We start from the raw sequence: 10622 nt of genomic DNA, 5'->3' as shown, positions 1-10622 counted from the left end.
GTTGGGCTGCATCTCAAGTTCACAGGTCCCACTATTAAGCCACAATAGCGGCAAGAGTGGGCCCCCCCCCCCCCCCCACTGTCAGCATAAAGATCGTTCTTCTCTGCCGCAGCAGTAACAGCTGTGGCAGAGAAGAACGATGTTAGCCCATTGAATTCAATGGAGCCAGCAATACAGCCGACTCCATTGAATTCAATGGGCTAACATCGTTCTTCTCTGCCACAGCTGTTACAGCTGTGGCAGAGAAGAATGATTTCTCTTCTATATGTTCTCAATGGGGTCGGCGCTGCTGCCGCCGGCCCCATTGAGCGCATATAGAGAAGAGAACAGGAATCGCAGATCGCAGATAGGTGCGATCTGCGATTTCTGTTCTATAATTTATCGGACGAGCGCATAAAAAGCGCTCATGTGTCCGATAAAAATTCGCCGGACGCATGCGCAAATCGCGCGAAAAACACCTGTCTGACTAAGGCCTTAGTCAGACGGGCGTTTTTTCGCGCGATTTGCGGATCGCATGACGGATGCACATCCGCAAATCGCGTGACCGGTGCCCGAAAATCGGGCGGAGCTGTCCAGCGCATTGCATTCAATGGAGCCGGCAATACAGCCCGCTCCATTGAAAGCAATGCGCTGCGGGCGAGTGTGTGATGAATTGTCGGGAAGGGCTTAAATATATAAGCCCTTCCCTGCAATTCATCCAGAAAAGTGTTAAACTAAAAAATATATATATACTGACCTGCTCCCGGCAGCCGGAGTTCCGCGCGGCCGTCCTGCAGTGGGTGTGAAGGGGGTGTGAGTCAGACCTGCCCCCTGATTGGCTCAGCGCTGAGCCAATCAGGGGGCAGGTCTGACTCACACCCCCTTTACACCCACTGAATGGGTGTGAGACCTGCCTCTGATTGGCTCAGCGCTGAGCCAATCAGGAGGCAGGTCTGACTCACACCCCCTTCACACCCACTGCAGGACGGCCGCGCGGAACTCCGGCTGCCGGTAGCAGGTCAGTATATATATATTTTTTAGTTTAACACTTTTCTGGATGAATTGCAGGGAAGGACTTATATATTTAAGCCCTTCCCGACAATTCATCCCGCGATCGTCGGCAGCCCATTGATTTCAATGGAGTCGGCTGTATTGCCGGCTCCATTGAATTCAATGGGCAAACATCGTTCTTCTCTGCCACAGCTGTTACAGCTGTGGCAGAGAAGAATGATTTGTCTTCTATGTGTTCTCAATGGGGTCGGCGCTGCTGCCGCCGGCCCCATTGAGCGCATATAAAGAAGAAGGACCGTTGGGGTTCTTGAAGCCTAAAATCACTCCTAACGCTCTCCCTATAGCAGCCCCGGCATCAACAGCACTTTCCCTCAGCTAAGTGAGAAAGCATCTGTGGCGAGCCGCGGGCCGGCAGATTTTAATACTCGGGTGACACCTAATCTCGCCAGCCACTCACTGCAGGGGGGGTGGTATAGGGCTTGAACGTCGCAGGGGGAAGTTGTAGTGCCTTCCCTGTCTTTCTATTGGCCAGAAAAGCGTGCAAATTTCTCAGGGAAGAAAATGAAAGTAACTCGAACATCGCGTGGTACTCGTTACGAGTAACGAGCATCTCGAACACCCTAATACTCGAACGAGTATCAAGCTCGGACGAGTATGCTCGCTCATCTCTAATAGCAATATATTTAGAGAACAGACCACCCGCTGGTCTCTAAATACATGCAAATGAAGCTAGTTAGCTACTAATGGGCTCAAAATGATCGCTCAAAACTGTCCATTTCTGACGAATTTTGAGCGATCACCTGTGTGTGTAAATGCACCTTAAGTGACTGAGAACAATTGAACGATCCGTATTTAAGCTGAACGATTAGTGAACGAACCAACGATGATTTTTCTACCTGCATAAAATAAACAATGAGCGAATGATTTATTATTTGTCATTCGGTCGTTGAACTGTTGAAATGTTGAACAACCCTGTTTAAGTTTCCTCTAGGCTCAACATATCCTGAAATGAGTGTTGCAAGATAACGAGCTTCGGGGGAAAAAATCTTAAGATTTTGTGATCCACTGTCAGGAGCTTTCTATCCTATACAGTATGTGTGTATATATGGCCGGCCAGTGGTTGTGATGTGAATGGCAGCATGTCAAGGGGTTTTCTAGGAAGTGTCACGATTATATATTTGTATCATGAGAAATTGGTGTCGTTTACAACATTTATGGAAAGATAAGCGTGGACATATCTGTACGCTGCCCTATATCTGTCTTCTTCACTTTCAAGCACCAAATGACACATGCAGCAATATTTTCCCAAGACAATAAGAATGGATGAGTTAATGTATAATAAACCATTAATTTACTGTAGTTGGTGACCCATCCTGACCAATGGAGCACATAAAGGAAAAAGGGTCCTATAGCAAAAATCAAAATGTGTTCATTAGGGTGCTTAGTTTTGCCATCCTGCATAGGATAGTCTAATGTTTCTGTCCCCCCACCTCCTTATGTCTTTCCAATGTCCTTTGGGCTAATTGCCTCCCTTGTTTGTTAATAATTGATTTTCTCAGAAGAATTGAGTCCTACGCAGACTCTTGTTGCCCAGTTAAGAGCTAAATGGAACCAACCAGGGCTGAATCTCATAATCTGCCTCTATAGTATGTGTGCTCTTGATGATGCCATTGTGGGCTCTGTAGCATTTTCCATGACATTAGATAATATTATACACTACTATTTAGTCAACTGTTGAAAGCCAACTTTATAAAAAAAATGTAATATTTTGTAAAATTTGCCATTGTCAGAGACTGTGTTTTCCAATCTGAACATAGTTCAAGAAAACCATTTGGGTTATTTAAGGAATCCAATTTCCTTCTTCTTTATTAGACAATTTTTTAATGTCTGGACATTGGAAATATATGGCATTTTTGAACCATGTCATAAAACTATGGTTCTTTGTTTAGGCAACAGGAACAAGACACATGCTTCCCCTATGTAAGAGTGCTCTGAGCGCTGCCATGAACCGCCTTTTGATCTGTTTGCCAGCAATGTAAAATTGGTAGAGATCCAGACACGCTTCGGAGGAAGTTCTATTGTTAGCAGATTAGATTTTCACTTGACTTGAAACATGCAAACAAATGAAGTAGGAGATAGAAATCTCATCACATTTTCATTTCAATTCCATAAACAGTTCTCAGTATACAGTATGAAATTTGTCCAGCACTCCAAGTGTAATATCCTCTTTGTGTTGACAAAATATGATCCAATTTTATGTGTTTTAGGCTATAAAATTGAGTGCGTTCCACTCTTGGCCTCATTGTGTGCTCATATTTGTATGGGACTAAAAAAATTCACATTCATTACATTTTGATGAATGTATTATCAAAAATGACATTTTTTGTCTTCTTTTACCAACTTGGGGGGGTTATTAAAGACTTTACAAAAGTTATTTTTAACTAAAAAGTTACAAATTTTAGCTTATGCCACATTTGCAACTTTTTGCCATTGTATACTTCTCATGACTCTGCTACCTTGCCTCATCTTGGATTTCAATATGTAAAGGCCTGGTGTTTGTTTACTTGAGAATTCCATCCACTTTTAAGATAATGTAATGACTCTGCTGAACATGTCAAAGTCTACATAGCAAAACTGTAAAGTGAATTGTTGAGCGCAGAAATGTCAGCCAATCAAGTGTGTTCCAGTAGCCACTGTGAAAAATAGAATTTTTTTTATATGAATAGTCACAAAAAAAAATAAATGTATGTTTAATCTAAGGAACCCAATTTATGTAATATATAATCTTAAAGCAAACAAAATGGAAATAAGGGGTTACGTTTCAGTATATGAATAATTACTCATTTTGATACATTTCTTAAGGTGTTGTACCAAGATTGCAAGTTATTCCTCCTTGACAGGATAGTAGATAATTTGCGTAATGGTGGGGGTCAGACCACTGAGACCCCTGCCAATTTGAAGAATGGGACTCCTGTGTCCTGCTCTCATGTCACTGCGGGGGTTGCTTCTCTCCCAGTAGTGACACTCTGAATGGAGCGCTGGCCGAGCATGTGCTCCACTCATTTCAATGGTACTGATGGAAATAGCTGAGTAGCACCCTACTCTTGACAGTCCCATCGAAAACGAATGGAGCACTAGTGCGGCCAGCAGTCCATTCCGTCTCCGCCTCAATGTGATGAGATCGTCAGGAATTTCAGCGGTGACACCCCCACTGATCAGCAAGTTATCTCTTATCCTGTGGATAGGGAATAACTTGTAATCTCGGTGCAATCCCTTTCAATACTAATCCCATTATAAAATGTAATTCTCTTGTTGAACATCTATTTTACCGAAGCAAAACTTCAATGAGTTGTTCGTATTATTGGCCATTTCCTACTATCCTATTATTTTGAAAGGTTAAATAAACAATTTTTTGCAGTACTCATCAGACGTAAGAACATTTGCACACAGAACGTGAGCACATTTAATATCAATAGTTCTTATGTAAATTTTAATTTCATAAGCATTTTTATTAATTAAAGACGAAGTACAGGCATGAGATTTGTTATGCAGGATTGGGTACAAATAGAGATCTTTGCTGTAAACGTTTTTATTGCAATAGAAGTAAGAAGTAAACATACTGTCTTCTGTCTTCTATCACAATGTTTCTCAACTCCAGTCCTGACGGACCACCAACAGGTCATGTTTTCAGGATATCCTCTAGTAAGAACACCTGTGGCAATGTGTGAGGCACTGACAATAATTACATCACCTGTGCAATACCGAGGAAATCCTGAAAACATGACTTGTTGAGGGTCCCTGAGGACTGGAGTTGAGAAACACTGTTCTATCATGCTAATGTCAGCATTCCTATGCAAGGCAGTGCAGTCTTTCTCCATATACACTTTGTCAAAAAAAAATCAAGCATCTAGAAGAAGTTGTCATGTGCTGCAAAACCTAGGAATGCAGTTACATCTCAGGCGGATATGCAAATGGTTAGAGTTGCAGCGTGATTAGATGAACAGTCTTGCCACCTGAGGACCTAAAAGTGGTTTCACCCTTGGACTTCAAAAAAGACTCTCAGAGGCTACATGTATGTAGTGGGTCTCGTTTTCTGCTTGCGTAGAGCTTGTTGACCACTAGACGCCTCTATGATGCAATCAAAGAGATTTTGCCCAGTTAACAGATTTTGAGAGGGGCGGATCATTGAAATGCATTAAGCTGGATGGTTGTATTGACGAATTGCCTGCCACCTGGGCCGATCTGACCTGACTGTTAGGAAGTGTTGGGAACAGTGGATGGGTGAGGGCACACACACAAGGCAACCGGGCTCAGGATGACCTCAATAGGTCACTAGTAGAGAGAATCGCCTAACTAGCAAGAGCAATTCCAACTGCTTCGTTATCCACCATCTAGAGACCGGTGGCACCATCGTTACAAGCCATTTCCAGGTGCCTGGCTGAAGGATATTTGGTCTCTCAGCATCCATTACGTCTATTGCCTTTGATATACACCCACTGTCACCTCTGTTTGCAGTGCTGTGGTGAACGGCCAAACTGGACTGCTAAGGAGTGGAACCACAAGATAATGCTCAGCCGCACACGCAAGGGGTCACAGCAACAATGCCCTACTGGACATATGAACATGAGTTGTCTCCTTGGGGCAACCTCAAAATGAAAAAAAAAATGTCATTGGCACTAGAGGAAGCTCATGGCATACTTATTTATTAGTGAGTTTAATGGGAGCTGCATAATCCCTATGTAGGGTAGATCATCACTGTGTGATAGGTAGAAAGAAGGGGTATTATTTACATAATAATAACTTAATTGGTGACAGTTTACAACTATGGACGGTGCAGGAATTTGACACAATATATCAGACGAAGGCTACAATTTGACAGAGAAATGTATTGTGCTGTGTCGGATATTTTTGCTCCAATAAAGTCCACTTTTTATCTACCTACTTCTCCTCGGTCTGTGGACTTCTACGGCAATCTTATCCTCAGTGTTTTTTTCAAGCTATACTTTATTTTTATAGTACCAACTTTACAAATCATTGTACATGAACAGAAAAAAATTATACATTAATACAGTATTACACTAATAAGCAATTTGAACAATAGGGATGAGGGCCCTGCTCACAAGGGCTTTCAACCTATACGGAAATAGGGCTGACACAAGATGTGCAAGTGCTTGTACTGTGCAATCACCCAGCCATCTTTTATAGTATTCATAAGGCTGTATGAGCCGAGCACCACTTGGTATCTGTGTATGTGAAGATATGATGTTCCTTTTGAGTACATGGAATGTGGGGGATATGGCTGCAGACTTGGGCTGGTGCTTTGGGGAGACAATGAAACCCTCAATGGGTCCTCCTTCCTTTCCATTAAACTTGTGAGAAAGTTGAGAGAAGCTCACCGCCAATAGTTTATAGACTCGTACAGTTGGAAGGAACCTCCAGGAAATTCTGATCCAACCCCCCAGACAGATGTCTGTCCAGCTAATACACCCACCCAGTCCTGTATCCCCAACTGCTGTGCACTGTGTTGAAGGCAAGAGCAAGTGGCAAGATGATATAACATGTTGTCCTTTACATGACTGCATCTGTCCAACATGGTTACTGCTGAGACGGAGTCGGGAGGGGGCATCCACTTACTCCATGGACCCACCTCTTTTACTCATGACATGGTCTCTGGGTTCTCCTCCCAGCCTATCAGCTTGCAGCTTCTCACTGCAAGTGTCCTTAGACTTACACTGGTTGGCTTGGCAGTGTATCACAGGAGCAATAGGAAGATGTGGGAGTGCGGTGAAAGGATCTCTTTGAGATGAAAGCCACTAGTGCTTCTCTGTTCTCAAAAAGTGAATTTGCCTTTCCAGCAAAGGGCCCAGCAGGCTGAAAAATAAACCATCCCCCTGCAGAAAATTAGATATTATTATATAGCCCATTTAAACACATTCATTTTAGGCTATATTCACATTTACACGCTGGGATTCCGTTTTTGTGGATCTGATGTGAGAATAGAAAAACAGAATGCCAACTGGGAATAAACAGCACTAGAGATGAGCAAACGTACTCGTTAAGGGCGATTTCGCAATCGAGCATTGCTATTTTCGAGTACCTGGCTACTCGGGTGAAAAGATTCGGGGGGCGCTGGTGGGTGGGGGGCGGCGTGGTGGAGTGGGGGGTAGCAGTGGGGAACAGGGGGGAGCTCTCCCTCCCCCCCACTCCCCTCTGTAACCCCCACGCTCTCCCCCAGCGCCCCCCAAATCTTTTTACCCGAGTATCCAGGTACTCGAAAATAGCGATGCTCGATTGCGAAATCGCCCTTAACAAGTACGTTCGCTCATCTCTATACAGCACCTGATGAACTCCATTGATTCTAATAGGGTCCTCCGGTTTCCGAAACACCGTCTGGGATTTTGTGCCAGATCTGCACCAGAGCACGGAGCTGGTGACTACTGTGCGGAGGCACAATTTTCTGGATAATTATGTATGGTAAACCCAATGGTCTGGGCTATTCCATGTTCATGTTACTACTGTGCTGCTGCCACTAGACATTGCAATGCTTTGGAGGGATTGAGCTTTATATATGAAAAATGTATTGATGTTTATGTCCCTATAATTCTAAAGCAGAGACTGCAGAATGACAGCCATGGTAATATGGCATATGTTACATAGCACCAACAAGTACCAAGATCTCTACTCAGAGGCAAAATCAGAGAAACACAATTCTACAAAATTGCATATGATCCCAATTCCAGCTTTGAATGCTATTGTAATACACCTACCATGCCAGGCTCCCAAATTTTAGTAATGGCAAAAGATTAATAGGGAAATGGCTGCTTTGGGGGCGGGACATCTTTCTTGAGTGCGACAATATTATATGCTATAATCACCGATTGCTTTAGAAAGGTTGTTGATCCAGGGATTATTCAGATTGCCAGATTTGGAGTCGGGAAGGAATTGTTTCCCCTATAATAAGGAAAATTAGCTTCTACCTCATTGTGGGTTTTTGCCTTCCTCTGGCTTAATATTGCAGGATATACAGGGGGTGAACAAAAATATTGAAACACTGTACGAAATGCATGAGATTTTAATCATTAGCACTGAGCTGTCTATTTAACCCCTGCTTGGCTGAGAGCTTTCCTGCCAAATTTGTGTTTTACTTTACCTCTTGCCCTACTCTGTGTGGCTTTGGGAGACAGCTGGTAACAGCCGAGTGGCTCAAACCCCTGACCAATGGAACCGTACTGCTAGAGCAGATGTTCACTTCTGCCTGGCAGCATCTGTGTCTTAAATCGGTCTCTACATGTCTTATTGAAATAGGATTTATAATCCAATCTAACTTAAGGCATGCATTTTGTACAGTGTTTCCATATTTTTGTCCACCCTTGAAGGTCTTTTTTCAGCCTTACACACTATGTTACTATCACCATTGTGAAATCTCAGTAGTCCATATATTTATTCTACTCATTTATATGCACATACATACAAGACTGTCATCACTTACAGTGCATTGGGCCACATTTCCATGGGAGTCTCACAATCCAAATTCATCGATTCGAATGTTTTTGGAGTGTGGGAGGAAACCCACACAAACATATTGAGAAGACGCAATGCCCTTGAGCAGATTTGAACCCAGGACCTCGGTGCTACAAGGCAAACCACTGAGCCACCATGCTGTTTAACGAGCAGTGAGTAAAATCTAAAGAAAGTTTGTACTTTTTGAATTACGAATATTTTTTTCTAAAGCGTGTTTACCAAAAAAGTGCTTTATTTCTGGCAGACATATCATTCAAAAGCAGCCATGCCACCCCCACACACTGCCCACTGCTCTCACTTACAAGGAACAAAACATTTTAAAAATACATTTTCAATATGTTTTCTTGGCTTTGCTCTTAATTTGTTTCAAATCATGACGTTAGTAATGCTAGTGAAATCCAAGACTTATTAAATGTTCCATTCATAGGTCCATAAAAGGGACAAAACTGTATTCTAACGGTTTATTCACTGAGGGGAATAGCAATGACTCATCCTAAAAATCCCACATACATTCGGCTCTAGCAGGTAACAATTTTTTTTCTTGCTGAGTCTGGCTATATTATGGCCATATGGCGCCACATTCTGTTAATGCCTGCAAACTAATGGCAAAAAGATATTACATAATCAGTTTCATTGGGCAACACTTTTTATGTTGTACTCTACTGTTCTTAAACCTCAGAAGTAGGTGGTCATGGTCATTTTTCTGATTGGCAATGGTGAACGTCATCAGAAAAAAATACGCAACATCAAAATTGGTCCCTATATTTTTATTTGCTGCCAACAGAAAAACAATTTGGTCAAATCTGGGCTTAAAACAAAAGGAAAAAAATTAATAATAAAATCTGGTATATGTTGGACTGACAGGTATGAGAATACAGTTGTTTCTTTTGGTCGAGTTTTCTTTCGTCTGAGCCTTTTAGACTGTGAACCTACAGGGTCTCTGGTGCAGGGTAGCAAAGGGAATATTGTGCCCAATGACATATTGCCAAGGTGATTTCACTACTTTCACTGGTTGCCAAAGAACAGACCTTGAGGGTGGAGACCCACTGGCGTTTTTTTCTCCACTGCGATGCGAGACTAAAGTTAAAGTCTCGCATCGCAGTGCGAGAAAAAAATTGGCATGACGCCGGGATATCGGCATCACACCGACATATCGCAAGTGGTTTCAATGGGGCCAGCGACAGCAGCGCCAGCCCCATTGAAAACATAGGGAGAATGCCGTGGACTTCTGCCACAGCTATGACAGTTGTGACAGCTGCGACAGAAGTCCGTGGCATTCTATTCCACTGCTGCCGATCCCATTGAAAGCAATGGTTTCAGCCAAGCCCCGCAGAATGATTATCGGGGAAAGGCTTGAAATATAAGCCCTTCCCCGATAATCATCAATAAGTGGTAAAAAAATTTAAAAAATTATTACTCACCTCTCCGGCGCTCAGCCACGTCCTCCTGCTGGCTCCCCGGCACTGCTATTCAGCTCTTTCAGCAGTTGGGGATTTAAAAATCCCCGCCTCCTGAAAGGGCTGTGTAGATTGGCTGAGTGCTCAGCCAATCACACATAGCCCTTAGCTATTCAGCAATAACCCTCCATAGCATGCAATGGAAAAATGATCCTTCATGCACACGCGAGGAAACCAATCGCTGTTTCCGCTCACAAATAAAAATTCACAGCATGCTCCATTTTCCTGCGGATTCCGCATGGATGGCTTCCATTGAAGTCAATGAAAGCAGTCCGACCCACGGCCCGTCTGTGGGAAAAGCAGGAATTCAAAAAAAAAAAATCTGTACTGCGCATGTCAGACGGTGAGCCGTGCAGATTACCTGCAGTACAGGAAAAGAAGAAGAAAAGCTACAAGAAAAGGTACGCGCAGATGCCGGCTGGCGACAGGGTTGTAATCTGCTATGGGATCCCGCATGCGGTGTCCAACCTGCATGCGGCCTTCGAATTCACTTGGTCTAGAATCAACCTAATCCAGAATAATTCAGTCTATGATGAATTAAAACAAAACAAACAAAAAACGCAGTTTTGTATCTCGCGTCGTTTACTTTTCTCCGCCCCTCCATCAAATGAATGAAACAAAGTTCTGTACGTTAATTCTGGCCAATCCAACAAA

Source organism: Eleutherodactylus coqui, chromosome 11, assembly GCF_035609145.1.
Source record: "Eleutherodactylus coqui strain aEleCoq1 chromosome 11, aEleCoq1.hap1, whole genome shotgun sequence".
In the NCBI taxonomy this organism is placed as follows: Eukaryota; Metazoa; Chordata; class Amphibia; order Anura; family Eleutherodactylidae; genus Eleutherodactylus; species Eleutherodactylus coqui.
The sequence above is the reverse complement of the archived record's forward strand: the minus strand, read 5'-3'. Positions refer to the sequence as shown.